This window comes from Mauremys mutica, chromosome 5 (genome assembly GCF_020497125.1).
Source record: "Mauremys mutica isolate MM-2020 ecotype Southern chromosome 5, ASM2049712v1, whole genome shotgun sequence".
Taxonomy (NCBI): Eukaryota; Metazoa; Chordata; order Testudines; family Geoemydidae; genus Mauremys; species Mauremys mutica.
In genome coordinates this window covers 117,681,794-117,696,207 of record NC_059076.1, presented here as the reverse complement: position 1 = coordinate 117,696,207, position 14,414 = coordinate 117,681,794, and the positions used below count along the sequence as shown (strand labels likewise).

Here is a 14,414-nt window from a genome sequence, read left to right as displayed (position 1 = left end):
TTAATGAATACAAGAGACAAGCCAAGAAGCGCCGAGTAGACACTGAATAGGACTAAACTATGTACATAATAGTTTTTTGCCTTTTGTTTCATAATAAATTTTAGTTAGATAACCCTTTTGCTGATTTTTAAAGTCTTACATAAACAGGACAGGTGAAATATTATCATGTAAAGCAACCATAAACACATGAAAAGACCTAGGTTTACAATTTATGATTAAAACTCTACTATCTACACAATATACATAGACATAAAATGTAAAAACTTAAATATCTTAGAAACAGTAGCCAATCAGTTGTTTTAATTGTCATATTTGAATTCAGCACATCAAAATACATAATAAATAGCACATTTTATCTCTGAAGCAGACGACGTCTCAAAAATTGTAGACTAGTGTAATCATGTGTCAGGATGTTAGATTATAGATATGCAGGCCTGCCCGTGAAGGCCTATACTTTAAGAACTTAGGTGTATTTTTATCACTTAGCTAGTTACAGGGGTATAAAACAAAGAATCAAAATCACAAGTCTGCCTGCATATGGGCCTTCTCTCACTAGGATAGTCTGAGGCCTTGTTTGGATAAGCAACAGGGGCAGCCATAAGCTGGGAAGTGTATGGTCACATCCTCACATCCCAAACCAGTCACATTGAAATAGGTGGTATTGGGCTGTTGAGCACTATCAGGACAGGATCATCTTCCTATCACTACCAGATAAAGAAACAGATCTTAAGATGGTTACATCCTGTCTGGCAAGAAATCACTTATCAATGGTTGTGATTGTGAAACCCTCATTTCTATATGTTTTATCTGTATGGCCCCCACTTTTCTATTGTTAATCTGTCTGGTTCTCTAATTGTTTCTGTCAGATGTATAATTAATTTTGGAAGGTGTAAGTTAATTAGGGTAGTGGGATATAATTGGTTAGAGAACTATGTTATAATATGTTAGGACTGGTTAGATAGATTTCAGTAAAATGATTGGTTAAGGTATAGCTGAGAATATTACTACATAAACTGGGGTCAAACAGGAAGTAAGTTGGAAAATTGGAATCATGCTTGCTGGAAATTAACCCCAATAAACATCGCACTGTCTGCACTTCAGACTTCTGGTCTTTTGCTGCTTGCTGTCTGCGTGACAAGAGCAAGGGAAGTGGGAGGGTGGAGGGAAAGCTCTCTAACACAGGACCCAAAAAGTCATAAAACTGACAATCATGAGACTTTAAAAATAATAAATTTGGAGGTTTTTATTGATCTTCTTTTGCATCTTTATAGGTTACATTTTCATACTTGTTTCCACAACCTGAAGGGCTAGAAACTTTCTTGTTTTAAAGTTAAAACTGAGATTCTGGTGAACTCGCATGACTCCAGGGTTTAGGGCTATAGAAAAAACATCAAATATCATGAGACTTGTGATGAAATCGGGCATCTTGGCAACACTGCCTAAGTCACATGGCATTGTTTCTGCTCTCTGATTAGATGATTCAAACATTTGCAAGCAGAAGGAGGGAAATCAAAGAGGCTTCAAGATGGCCATGCAAACATATCTCAGGAGTACCTTCATGCAAACACATTCACATGAGAATTTTCAAGAATGTTTCTTTCTGCCAATATTACTTTTGAACCAAAACTAGCTTGTACTAGTATTTGTGTGAAATAAATAAAAAGGGACAATGGAATTGTCTAGCCAAATTTCTACTGTTAACTCAAACAAATGTTTGCACCTACTGCTGTGCAGAATTCCCTTAGCTCTGGACCTTAAAAGGTCCCTTTAATTAGATGGTTTAATACAAACAAATACTGCATAGCATTTATATGATTCTACAATAGCTGCTATATAAAGATTTCATTTCTAACCCCATTTGTAAATCATGCACATAGCATGTCAAAAAATAAACAAATAAAATAATGGGAAAGTGAGGAACTTGAAAGCCAACGTTGCTACAGCAGAATTTTAATTGCCTAGCAAGAAATGTGTTTGGGCCAGTATATAGCAAAACACCTTGGATACTTTAAGAGTTACTGAATTCCCCTAATAACACTCATTGTTAACGCACAGTAAAAATACGCAGCTGTTATTGCCAGCAATAATATCAGATGTTTTTATTATCCAATTTTAGAACACGCCTAAAACCAGGCTTCAGCAGGGAAAATTACATGAGCTGGGGAAACAGAGCAGAGCTACCCTAGGAGCTCCATGGACCAGTACAACAGTGTGCTAGGTGCTGGACAGACAGAAAACACAAAGATGATCTTTGCTTATGGTTACAGAGAGCTTATAGTCACAGAGGTGTTTTAGACCCTTTGATTCCAGAAAGGGGGGACTGCATTTTTTGCCTGTCACGAAGCTAATAGTTTATCCTATAGAAAGATGTGTGTGGCATTTAGGAACATTCCAAATATCTTTACAGCATTAGAGGGATCTTTTAGCCAGACTTTCTGGAAGGCTGATCTAGGTTCTCATACTGTACACATTACTTCAGAGCAGCCTTACAGATTTATTTGTAGCATCAGTAGGCAGAGTCTGGAGTATTCCAGGCCACAGAATTTCACATGGAAATCACCTCTTGTCACAGAATTGTGCTCCTGAATCTCAACGTTCATTTCTTAAAAAGTATGTTTAAAGGATCATAAGATGATAAATAGCCAAGATGGATTTGTCATGGACAAATCATACCAAACCAACCTAATTTCCTTCTTTGACAGGTTGACCAGCCTTGTGGATGGGGAGAAGCAGTAAAAAATTATCTACTTGGTCTTTAATAAGGCTTTTGACAGTCCCCCATGACACTCAAACAAATTAGTGGAATATGGCCTAGATTAAATTTCTGTAAAGTGGATGCACAACTGATTAAAAAAAACACTCAATAGCATAGTTATCAATGGTTCGCTGTCAAACTTGGTGGACATAGCTTGTGGGGCTCCACAGGGGTCTGTCCTGGGTCCAATACTATTCAACATTTTCATTAATTACTTGGATGATGGAGTGGAGAGTATGCTTATAAAATGTACAGACAACACTAAACTGGGAAGGGTTGCAAGCACTTTGGAGGACAGGATTAGAATTCAGAATTATCTTCAGAAATTGGGGTATTGCTCTGAAATCAATAAGCTGAAATTCAATGAAGTCAGGTGCAGAGTACTACACTTCGGAAAGAAAAAAAATTAGAAGTACAATTACAAAGTCGGGGATAACTGGCTGGGCAGCAGTACTGCAGAAAAAAAGATCTGGGAGTTGCAGTGGATCACAAAGTGTATATGAGTCAATAACAATGTGAAACTGTTGCAAAAAAATGGCAAATGTCATTCTGGGATGTAGTAAGTGGAATGTCATATATAAGACATGGGAGGTAATTGTTCTGCCCTACTCAGCACTGGTGAGGCCTCAGCTGGAGTACTGTGTCCAGTTTTGAGCAACACAGTTTAAGGAAGATATGAACAAATCGGAGAGAGTCCAGCGAAGAGCAACAAAATGACATGCGGTTTAGAGAAGTCTAATTTAGGCTAGAGAAGAGAAGGCTGAGGGAGAAGATAACAGTCTTCAGTTATGTCAAAAGATTTGTATAAAGGAGGATGGTGATCAATTTTCCTCCATGTCCACCAAGGATAGGACAAGAAGCAATCAGCTTAGTTTGCAGCAAGGCAAATTTAGATTAGATATTAGGGGAAAATTTATAACTATACAATAGTTAAGCAATGGAACAAGTTACCTAGGGAGGCTGTGGAATCCCTTTTTGTTGGCGGTTAAGAACACCTTAGATAATAAATAGTGTTTAATATTAAAAATTGTGGTTTTAGTTTATACAGGAGTCGCACTCAGAGACCTGCTGTGTGAATTTCCCATGTGGAACTGTATCAAATGCAGCCAGATGTGAGACATTTTTTGTTTGGTCCCTCTTCCCTGTCAGGACCCGCCTACATCTGCCTTCTGCTGCCCAGCTTTCCTCACAGGTGGGAGTTAATTGGATGACAGTGTATCCTCTCTACACTCTTTATGAAGGCAGGCAGCAGGGTATCTGGGAGCCAAAACCAGCTGCCAGTGGGAGCTGTGATCAGCCGAACCTGAGGACCCCGCAGGTAAACAAACCGGCCCGGCCTGGCCCACCAGGTGGCTTACCCTGGCGGGCCACGGGCCAAAGGTTGCTGATCCCTCCTAGGATGCTAATCCATCCTAGGATGCGTCAGGCGAGCTATTTCCAGTAGAGACAGGGAAGCATTAGTACCATTATATAAGGCACTGGCAAGACGTCATCTGGAATAGTGTGTGTAATCCTGGTCATCCATTTTTAAGAACGATTAATTCAAACTGGAATAGGTGCAGAGATGGGCTACTAGGATGATCAGAGGAATGGAAAACCTACCTTATGAGAAGAGACAAAGAGCTTGGCTTGTTTAGCCTAACCAAATGAAGGCAGAGGGATAAATACCAGGGAGGGAGAGGAGTTATTTAAGTTAAGCACCAATGTGGACAAAAGAACAAATGGCTATAAACTGGCCATCAACAAGTTTAGTCTTTAAATTAGATGAAGGTTTCTAACCATCGGAGGAGTGAAGTTCTGGAACAATCTTCCAAGGAGAACAGTGGGGGCAAAAACCTAACTGGCTTAAGACTGAGCTTGATAAGTTTATGGAGGGGATGGTATGAGGAAACTGCTTATAGTGGTATGTAGCTAATCTGTGACTGCTAGCAGCAAATATTTCCGATGGGACACTAGATGAGGAGGGCTCTGAGTTACTACAGAGAATTCTTTTCCAGGTGTCTGGCTGGTGGGTCTTCCCTACATGTTCAGGGTCTAACTGATCACCATATTTCGGGGCAGGAAGGAATTTTCCCAAGGTCAGATTGGCAGAGACCCTGGGGGGTTTTGCCTTCCTCTGTAGCATGAGGCATGGTTCACTTGCAGGTTTAAACTAGTGTAAATGGTGAATTGTCTGTAACTTAAAGACTTTAAATCATGGTTTGAAGATATTAGTAACTCAGTCATAGGCTAGGGGTCTATTACAGAAGTGGGTGGATGAGGTTTTGGTGTCTGCAATGTGCAAGAGCCTTTTCTCCTCAATCCATTAAGTTTCATTATGCACACAACACAAGCACACAAAGACAGCAAGCAAAAGTAAGATATCTGCCCTTTTGCCCCAAGTTAACACTGTGTGGGGAGAAACAAGAAAAGCTTGCACACAGATGCACTGCAATAACAATCAAAGAAGTGGGAATGGGTGCCTTCTGGTCTTTTTACCCTCCCCTGGTGTTGAGTGCAAGGGATACCAAACTTCCTCCCACACCACCACCTCATAGGACATTTTGGGGAGGAGGATGTAGAACTGGGTGATGATGGCAGCAGGTTCAGCACAGGCTGCAGAGGGACTCTAGCATCCAGCTGCCTTTCTTGAACCTCAACCAGATGCCTCCAACATGTCTGATTGCTTCTTCATAATCCACAGCATCTCTTCCTGCGTGGCATGCTCTTGTTGCCTGCAAGCTCTCCTGTCCTCCCTGTCCTTTTGCAGGTTGTCAGACAGTGTAATCCTCCATGTGCTGAGCTCCATCTTGTCACTCTCTGAGGCATGCATTAACTCATTGAACATGTCCTCCTGAGTCTTCTTTTTCTGCCTTCTAATCTGGGAAAGTCTCTGCCCCGATGTGGAAGATGCGCAGACAGACAAGGTTTCAGCTCCAAGGAATGCAAAGCACAAGGATAGCACTGACATACATTGTTTCTGGTGCAAGGTTAATATCTTTTTATTTATTTATTTAAAAAAAAATACCCCCTCAATACACTTCACTGCAAGCCACATCATAACCACAACCACTGGCTATTGCAAAAGTCGGTTTGCTGCTCCAGCCACGGTGAGTGAGGCCATGAGGCATGGGTGAGAGGTCTTGTGCTGCTGCTGCTCTTGTGAAGTCATCCTTGGGATCACAGGTAGAACTTGAGAAAAGCCCCCTTTCCCCTGGCAACCTGGATGGTGCCTGAGGACAGGCACCAGTGTAAAGCCCCCCAAACAGTTTTTTACAAAAGTGGAACTGGATTGGGGGTAAGGGTGACAAACAGAAAGCCACCACCCTCCCCCCTTTTTAAATGCTTCTTGCAATACAGTGATCCCTTCCAAACACAACCACGGCATGTTTTGGCAAGCATGGTTGTGACATCCAGATTTCACCAAACGGGGGCGGATTACTGGTTGAATTGTTTGCAGCTTAAGGGCTAGCATTGAAAACTTCCCCTATTTTCCATAGATGACCCTACGTGATATCACTCTCCTGAGGTAACAGAGGCGGCAAGAGAGCAGATGCTGCAAGCATCTGTGTACAGACCTGGTCCTTATACTGCAATGCTGTGTGCTGCAATGATGCCTGTAGAGTTAATACTGGAGTGGCACGGAAAAGTGTGCTACTGTGGTGGACGAAATAAGGCAGCCCTTTCCCAGAAACCTTCTGCAAAGGATTGCAGAGTACCTCCATGAAAGCTTCCTAGAGATCTACCTGGAGAATTCCCAGGCCATCCCTGTGCACATAAACAGTCTTTCGGAAAGCACCCTCTGGGTGGCTGAAGTGGCCACCGATACCCACTACACCTACTTTTTTGTTCAGATTAAACATAAAAAAATAATAGCATGTAACCCCTAAAGTTTGATTGGAAATGTGTATTCACCAGAGATGCCTTCCCCAGCATCATGCTCCGCCACCAACTGGTCCTGTGGAGGGATGGGCTCCAGAGATAGAAACAGTTCTTGGCTGTTGGGGAGAATGGATCCTCCACTTGCCTGCCTCACATTCTCCTCCTCCTTGTCAACAATGTTCTCCTTGTTGTTGCTCAAGGCTGCCCAGGGCTCCTGGGATGCATCTACAGACAGTTTTGGATTAGTGGTGGGGTTGCCAGCGAGAATCACATGCCGGTCCTCATAAAAACAGCATGTCTGCGGGGCAGAACCAGAACGACTGTTCGTCTCCCTTGTCTTCTGGTACACTTGTCTTTATTTTCACAGGGCACTGCCGTGCGTCCCTGGTGTAGCCCTTCTCCCCCATGCCCTGCATGATCTTGGCATAGATGTCAACATTTCTGCTATTAGATCAGAGCTCGGCCTGCACAGACTCTTCTTCCCTCACAGTATTTAGATCCACCAGCTCCTGTGTGCTGCATGCTGGTGTGTGTTCGCGGGCTTGAGTCTCCATGATCAGCTGTGCTGGCGAGCTCTCCATGCTGATCAAACAGGAAATTAAAATTCAAAAGTTCACGAGACATTAACAGGGGAGCAGCTGTTTCCTGTGTACCTGGCTGACATGCAGTGGAGTTGAAAATGCTCTCCAGGGCAGTCACAGCGGAGCACTATGGGACACCTCCTGGAAGCCAAATCATTTGAATTACACAATGCAGTGTCTACACTATCCCCATGTCAACCCATGGATGTCGAATCAAGCGCTACGCCTCTCGTGGAGGTGGAATACAGAAGTTGACTTTACAGGCCACTTAGGTTGGCGGAAGGGACTTGGTAGTGTAGACACATACATTATTAGATCAACTTAATGTGGCTTATGTCAACCTAAGTTTGTAGTGTAGACCAGGCCTAAGATGTAAACCACTTCCAGTTTGAACTATTATTCCCATTTTACAGCTGGGGAAGTTACAGATGACATGTCCTGGGGTGCAATCCAGATGGTGGAATTCTTGTGCCCCCTTTAACTCTCCTGCTCAGGCTGTCTCCTATACTGCTATGCTAGTGAACAGCAGACTGCTGCAGGCTTCACTCAGCCATCAGCAAGCAGAGGCACACCCAGCTGAATTACACGAAGGCTCTCCCAAGCCACTCATGAACTGTATATAGGGAGATACCAGCAAATTCCCCCCAGCCCGACCCTTGCACTCCAGAAATGTGCATCTTACTCTGCTCAAGATCTTCTTGATCAATGCAAGCTCATTAATTAATTCACTACTCTTTCTTTCAAAGGGTGCTGGACATGCACCAGCCTCCAATCTGAGCAGATCCCCCTAGTACTTTAGACAAACTCACTGGTTTAGGTTAAACATCAAAATAAGTTTATTAACTAGAGAAAAATTGATTTTAAGGGATATTGGCATAGAAGATTAGGACTGATTAAAAAAGGAAATAAAATAGCAAAACTGCAATCTAAACCCAAAACGTTACCAGACTAATCATTCTAAAACCAGAAGAATTTCTCTCACCCAAAACTTCACAACAGTTCATGCTCACTGGAACACCTTCCCGTTAGGTCCTGCCCCTCCCAAAGTCTCAAGGGAGATCTCTTTGTTTTCCAGATGATCTTGTTTCCTTGTGTAGAGCCGGGGAGGGAGGAAGAGGCAGATGCCTGGGTGATATCACTGTCCTTATTTATACTTTTCTCCAGGTGCTGGAAAAATCCTTGCTGTGTCATGGGGTTTAGGCAGCCCCGTCGTGTACATGCTCAAGCAACTGTCTTCGTTTACAACTCCCCTGCTGGAGAATAGCCAGTGACGGTCACTTAATATGTGGCTGGATGTTGGTCACTCTTTTGTTATCTCTCAGGGGCTAGTCTGTGGGCATTTCCCAGGCTTGCAAACAAACATATAGCAAAAGCAGCAAAGAATCCTGTGGCACCTTATAGACTAACAGACGTTTTGCAGCATGAGCTTTCGTGGGTGAATGCCCACTTCGTCGGATGCAAAATCTCATAACTTCATATACAATGAAGATAATACATTTCAACAGAATATTAATGTTCAACACATTGTGACTTTTCAAATGATCTCACAAGGCATACTTTGTACAAAACATAACATGATCATATAACAGTGGTGAATATGTGGGTACAGGGGGTTACATGGGATACACTATGTCACAGGAATTAAGGAAGCTTAAGATTAAGGACTTGTCCACACGGGGAAGTTTACCAACAGAACTAAACCAGTATAATTATACTGTTGCAGTTATAGCGGTATAGCTCCCTATGTTGACCCTTATTTCAGAGTAAGAATACTTTTTTCCAGTTTTAGTTTGTCACTTTGAAAGTCGTTTAAGCTACATAGGAAAAAGCACTCTTATTCTAGTCTATGAATGCCACAGGGAGTTACAGCAGTTTAGTTCTGATGGTAAATTTCTCCATCTAGACAAGCCCATAGCAATTTGTATAAGGCTGCACAGGAAGCGCGCGCGAGAGGTTGGAACGGAATTCAGATCTCCTGAGACCCAGCCTTGTACATTTTGCCAGACAAGCATTCTAAACTGCAAGGAGGAAGGATAACTCCAGATTTTTTACAGACTTGTGTACAGAAAGCCAAAGCAAGTGTAAGCACAGTCTGAATGAACTCTCCCCTCACATCTTATTCTTAAAGCTTTGAGCAGGGGACTAGATGACCTCCTGAGGTCCCTTCCAACCCTGATATTCTATGATTCTATGATCTAGTGATGAGCTGCGGGGAAGAAAGTTCAGGACCACACAGTATCCACATAAATACACCTATTCTGCCTAGGTATCCAGAAGACAGAGCTGTGTTGCCCAAGTGATCAGTTTTGGCTGGTGTTGGGTAACAAAACACTTTAGTGCCATTGAGAAGTGAAGACAGGAAAGTAACAAATACTTCTCTGATGAACTGTATTTACTAAGGGACAACCTATCCTAAATTCTCAATTACTGACAATCTACACTCATTACTATATTTGCTTTCCACAAGCTACTCTTAGTATAACCTTTTATGAGTAATGTACCTGAATATTGGATGCTAATATCTAAACTATCGTTAAATTTATTAATCTAAATATGGGATGTTGCAGATTATGTGCTCTATGTACACCACTACGTCGCTATAACGCTACCCCATAGAACACGAATTTGGATATAATGCGGTAAAGCAGTGCTCCGGGGGGCCAGGGCTGCGGACTCCGGTGGATCAAAGCAAGTTCAATATAACACGGTTTCACCTATAACGTGATAAGATGTTTTGGTTCCCAAGGACAGCATTATATCGAGGTAGAGATGTATTTTATGACCTTTAAACCAAACTTTGTACTTTTGGATTATTTAAGCATTATTCCCAGATGTATAGATAGAGCCCTTCAAAAACATGGGTGTCTGCTTTGTATCCGTGGACCGTTTTTGTGGATAGCATGGATGCAGATACAAATTATGTATCCGTGCAGAGCTCGGACGGTAAGAGCCGGGTGGCCAGCTATGAGGAACTGTGGCGCAGACCCTTTACCCGCCCTAGGCAGGGGGGCCTGGAGGACAGGGACACTGGGCAGGGGACTGCTCAGGCCCCACCTCCCAGGGCAGGTGGAAGGTCCTCTGCGGCTCCCCGCAGCTGCCTGCCCATCTCTTCCCGTGGCCGGACTGTGGCTCCAAGAGCCACCACGTCTCCCCCGGTGGCCGGAGCCGGGTCAGGGAGAGCCACGCTGGCAACTGTGGGGAGCCTGGTTACCTCCACCTGCTCTGGGTGGGAGTTATAGGGGCAGGGATACTGGGCAGGGGTGCTTGGGCCAGTGTGGAGCCCACCGGGGGAGCCATGGGGAGCAGCGGCAGACCCTCCACCTGCCAACGGTGTAGGGAGGGAAGCTGTGAGCAGCCCCCAGATATGCCCCCACCTCCCAGGCTCCCTGCCCATCCGAGGGCAGATAGAGGGTCTATGACTCCGCACAGGCTCCCCACAACTTTCCACACGGCTCTCCCCAACTGGGCTCCCGGGGTGGGGGAGATATTGGATGCCGATACACCTTTTTGTATCTGCACAGGGTTCTGTGTATAGACACTCTTTCCTTAACCCAATGGTCCCCAACCTTTTTTATCTGGTGGGCGCCAGACGACGAACTACGGAGGACCGTGGCGGCGGCAACCAGCGTCATCCAGAGGTGTCGCCACCAAAATGCTGCCAAATTTCTATGGCATTTCGGCGGATGCTCGTCCACTGGCCAGTACGTGGGCAACTGAACTAAACTCACTAAGCGGGGCGGGGGGGGAAAGAGGGTGGGGAGCTTGTGGTGTGGGCTCTGCCTAAGAGTCATAGGCACCATTTGACCTGCTCGCTGCCCCTTCCACTGTTTAAAGACAGAGCTGACTAGACTCAACTGAGAATCTTTTGTTAATCAAGTGATTACAAGAGCTGAGATCACTGACAGTCAGGTCCAAGTGCTAAGCCTTGCTGGGGGACAGCATTTCTGTGAGAGAGACCGCACAGGCCGCACTAGCAGTGAGCTTCCCCCAAGAGCTGCTGAAATCAGAGCTGAGTGGAACCTCAAGACACCAACATGCAGAGGTTGCACTAGAGAGGCAGGTGGCAGCAGAAAGCAATGGTGCAGGGTCAGCAGTTGCAGAGCAGATGACGGAGTGAGCGCGGGGACAATTAACGACCGCAGCAGAGTGACTGACGGCACAGCAGCAATGCAGACTGAATGGCAGCAACTGTGATCCGGTTGCAATGGTGGCAACAGGAGTGGAGACATTGCTCAATGTTCTCTCCCATGCCCCCCCCCCCATGCCCCCAAGAGAGAGGGGAGCTCACATGAGCACACCTCTGCACTCTGGGTCTTTGCTGACCAAGGAAAACAGCTTGAGTGGGGTGCAGTGGAGGGAGGGGGGAGTGGTGTGTTAAAGGGACATTTATTTGTCAGACTTTCACACCTTAAAGTGAGAAACAGGGACCAAGGGCACTACCCAATGTATTCTAGGGAGGAGTTTTGCTTATGGTCAGATGTGCTCAAATCATAGTTGTGGTGTTTTCCCAAAAGACTGGGTTCCTTCCCCTCTTAATAAAATTTCTCTCTGCTATACATAGACTCAGTGCTTGCCATAGGGGAAAGTATTGCCTCTTAGAGGTGCCCAAGGGTGGTGTTTAATTTTCCCAGATTACTGGATTGGGGCTTGAGCCAGTTCTATGTTGTAATCTTAAGAGGGAACCCTGGATATTGAACCAAGCCCTTGTGCTGCTGACTCCATCTAGCAGAAGGGCTACACAATTAATGATTTTTCTTTGTTAATGGATACTGTTTTTACTTCTCTTTTTAACCATCTGGCAAATAAAAGTAAGATACATTTTTACACTGTCCTTTAATCCTAAAATCACTCTTGGATTTTTAATCTTAAAAGTGTAATGAAAGTGATGTCTGGATTTTCAGATCTGTTTAATAGCCATTCCACGCTATGGCATCTTGAGCATCTCCTGTTGGCTGGATGTGAACCTGCGGTCACTCTTTTTGCTCCCTGCACCCCCACCAGCTGTTGCTTCTGTCAGGCAGGTCTTCAGTGGTTCAGCCCTCCAGGCAAGTCACATACAGTCAACATACATACAGGGCCGGCTCTAGGCACCAGCTTTCCAAGCAGGTGCTTGGGGCGGCAATCTGCAAGGGGCGGCAGTCCCTGTGTTTTTGCCCCCAAGCAGCACACCGAATTGCCACGCGGATGGCTGGGGCAGTCCATGTGCCGTTAGGGCAGCATGCGCATTTCCGCGGCGGTGGCAATTCGATGGCAGCTTCTATGTTTAGCTGTCCGTGGCTGCGCAGCTTCTGTCTTAGAAGCTGCCGCCAAATTGCCGCTGCCGAGAAGCTGCGCCGCCGCGGACAGCTAAACATAGAAGCTGCCGCGGAATTGCTGCCGCCGCTGAAATGCACATGCCATCGCCATCCATGGCGGCAATTCGGCACGCTGCTTGGGGCGGTGAAAACTGTAGAGCCGGCCCTGCATGCATAAACAAACCCCTTCCAGGGTAACAAGAGTCCAACAGGGCCTATCACTGTGCCCTTGTTGGTATCTTTACACCCCAGTCTTTGGGCTCAGTTCTCAGCCACTTCTGGGCCAGCTTTTAGTCCATGTCTGCCCTGATACAGAGCAGTGTCACCAGGGCTTTCTCCCTGAGGATCTTTAAGTCCTGCCCCTTCACTTGAACCTCTAATTGTTTTAATATGGAAATATATTAATCTCACAGAACTAGAAGGGACCTTTAAAGGTCATTGAGTCTAGTTCCCTGCCTTCACAGCAGGACCAAGTACTGTCCCTTACAGATTTTTTTGTCCCAGATCCCTAAATGGCCCCCTCAAGAACTGAACTCACAAACCTAGATTTAGCAAGCCAATGCTCAAACCACTGAGCTATCCTCTTCTTGTGGCTTAAGCTACCCTGCCTATTGCCAGCCCACTACTCCAGGTCCAAACCCAGGGACCCTATAAATAGCAGCCATGTGCTGCTTCCTGTAATAGTTGTTGCTGCTATTCCCTCGGCCACTTCCCACATAGCCCCTTCCTCTTCTCCTTTACCTCAGGTTTGAAGTACCTGCCTTGCTCCTCTGGTCCCCACCAGGAACTAGCCTGCTCAGTCCCTGCAGGTCCTTTTATCTGAGCCTGCTTCACTCTGATTGGCTGTTTCCCTGCAGCCTTTCTAGGCAGGCCTGGAGGATCTAACTTGACTGCTCCTTTTCCTGGTGTGGGGTGCATCAGGACCCTGAGGCCTCCAGCAGGGGGCCTCAGAGGGCCTGGTACACCCTGTCACACACACCATTTCCAGGCATCATCATTTTCAAATGTCAGATCTTCTACACATCTTTGTGCCCCTGTTCCCTATAGAAAGGCTGCATTTGGCCTAAAATCTTGAAGCAGATGATGGCAACAGTTTAAACAGAACTCTCTCACAGGAAATTCTTATGACCTTCTGTTTACTAATAATTTTCTTTATGGATAAGCTTCCCTGACCATAGTAGAAATGAATTATGCTGCCTGAGCTTCTCTAGGGGTGAAATTTCCCCCCTGTAGAGGGCCAGTACGAAGTTATCCATCACTTTAGGCCCAAGTGAGCCCTCAAATTAGTGTGCTCAGGCTGTACCGAGGGATTTTCAAAAGTTCCTCTGTTATTTAAGCGCATATGTCCCATTAATTCAAATCCAGGGGAGTTCTGATGTTTAGCAGGGCTGTTTAAAAATTTTGCATCTAACTGTGTTTTAATTGAAAATTGGGTTCTTGATTAAACAAAATCTTATATGGAAAGTCTCTGCTTTCAACAGAAAATTGTGGCTTTGTCCAAAAACCCAAAGCCTGGAAACCAAAATATTTTGATTCAGATTTCCTTGACACAACGTGGCAAGCTCTCTATTGGTTGGGCTACCCAACTGAGCTATACACCCCTAGGATGTACAAGGGCCAGAAATGCCCTTGATGGAATTGCATCCTCTCACTATGAGATGCATCATAGGAGATGTAGTCTAATCGGGGAACCCAGCCTATTCAGAAGAATGAGGCACCGCAACTCCAGCTCCTAGAAGGCATCATGGCAGCATTTCTGAACTGAGTATTTCAGTTTTCAGCCAATGTGTCTTGTCCACACATTGGCTGAAAACTGACTTCTCTCCAAGCAGGGCAGTGTCCCTGGCAAAGTCTTGGTCGATGAACACTTCCTGACCAACCTCGAGTCTGACATTATATTCAAAAGGTCTTTTATGCTTTTTT

General features: G+C 45.0%; 1 long non-coding RNA gene across 1 annotated transcript in view; it reads right to left on the bottom strand.

Annotated features, from left to right (window-relative positions):
• Positions 1–13,309, bottom strand: part of LOC123371637 — a 34,245-nt gene extending 20,936 nt beyond the window's left edge. Inside the window, exon 1 of the long non-coding RNA XR_006579877.1 lies at positions 13,233–13,309. This is a non-coding gene — a long non-coding RNA (uncharacterized LOC123371637). The remainder of the gene's footprint in view (positions 1–13,232) is intronic.
• Between the last annotated feature and the right edge of the window lie 1,105 nt (positions 13,310–14,414).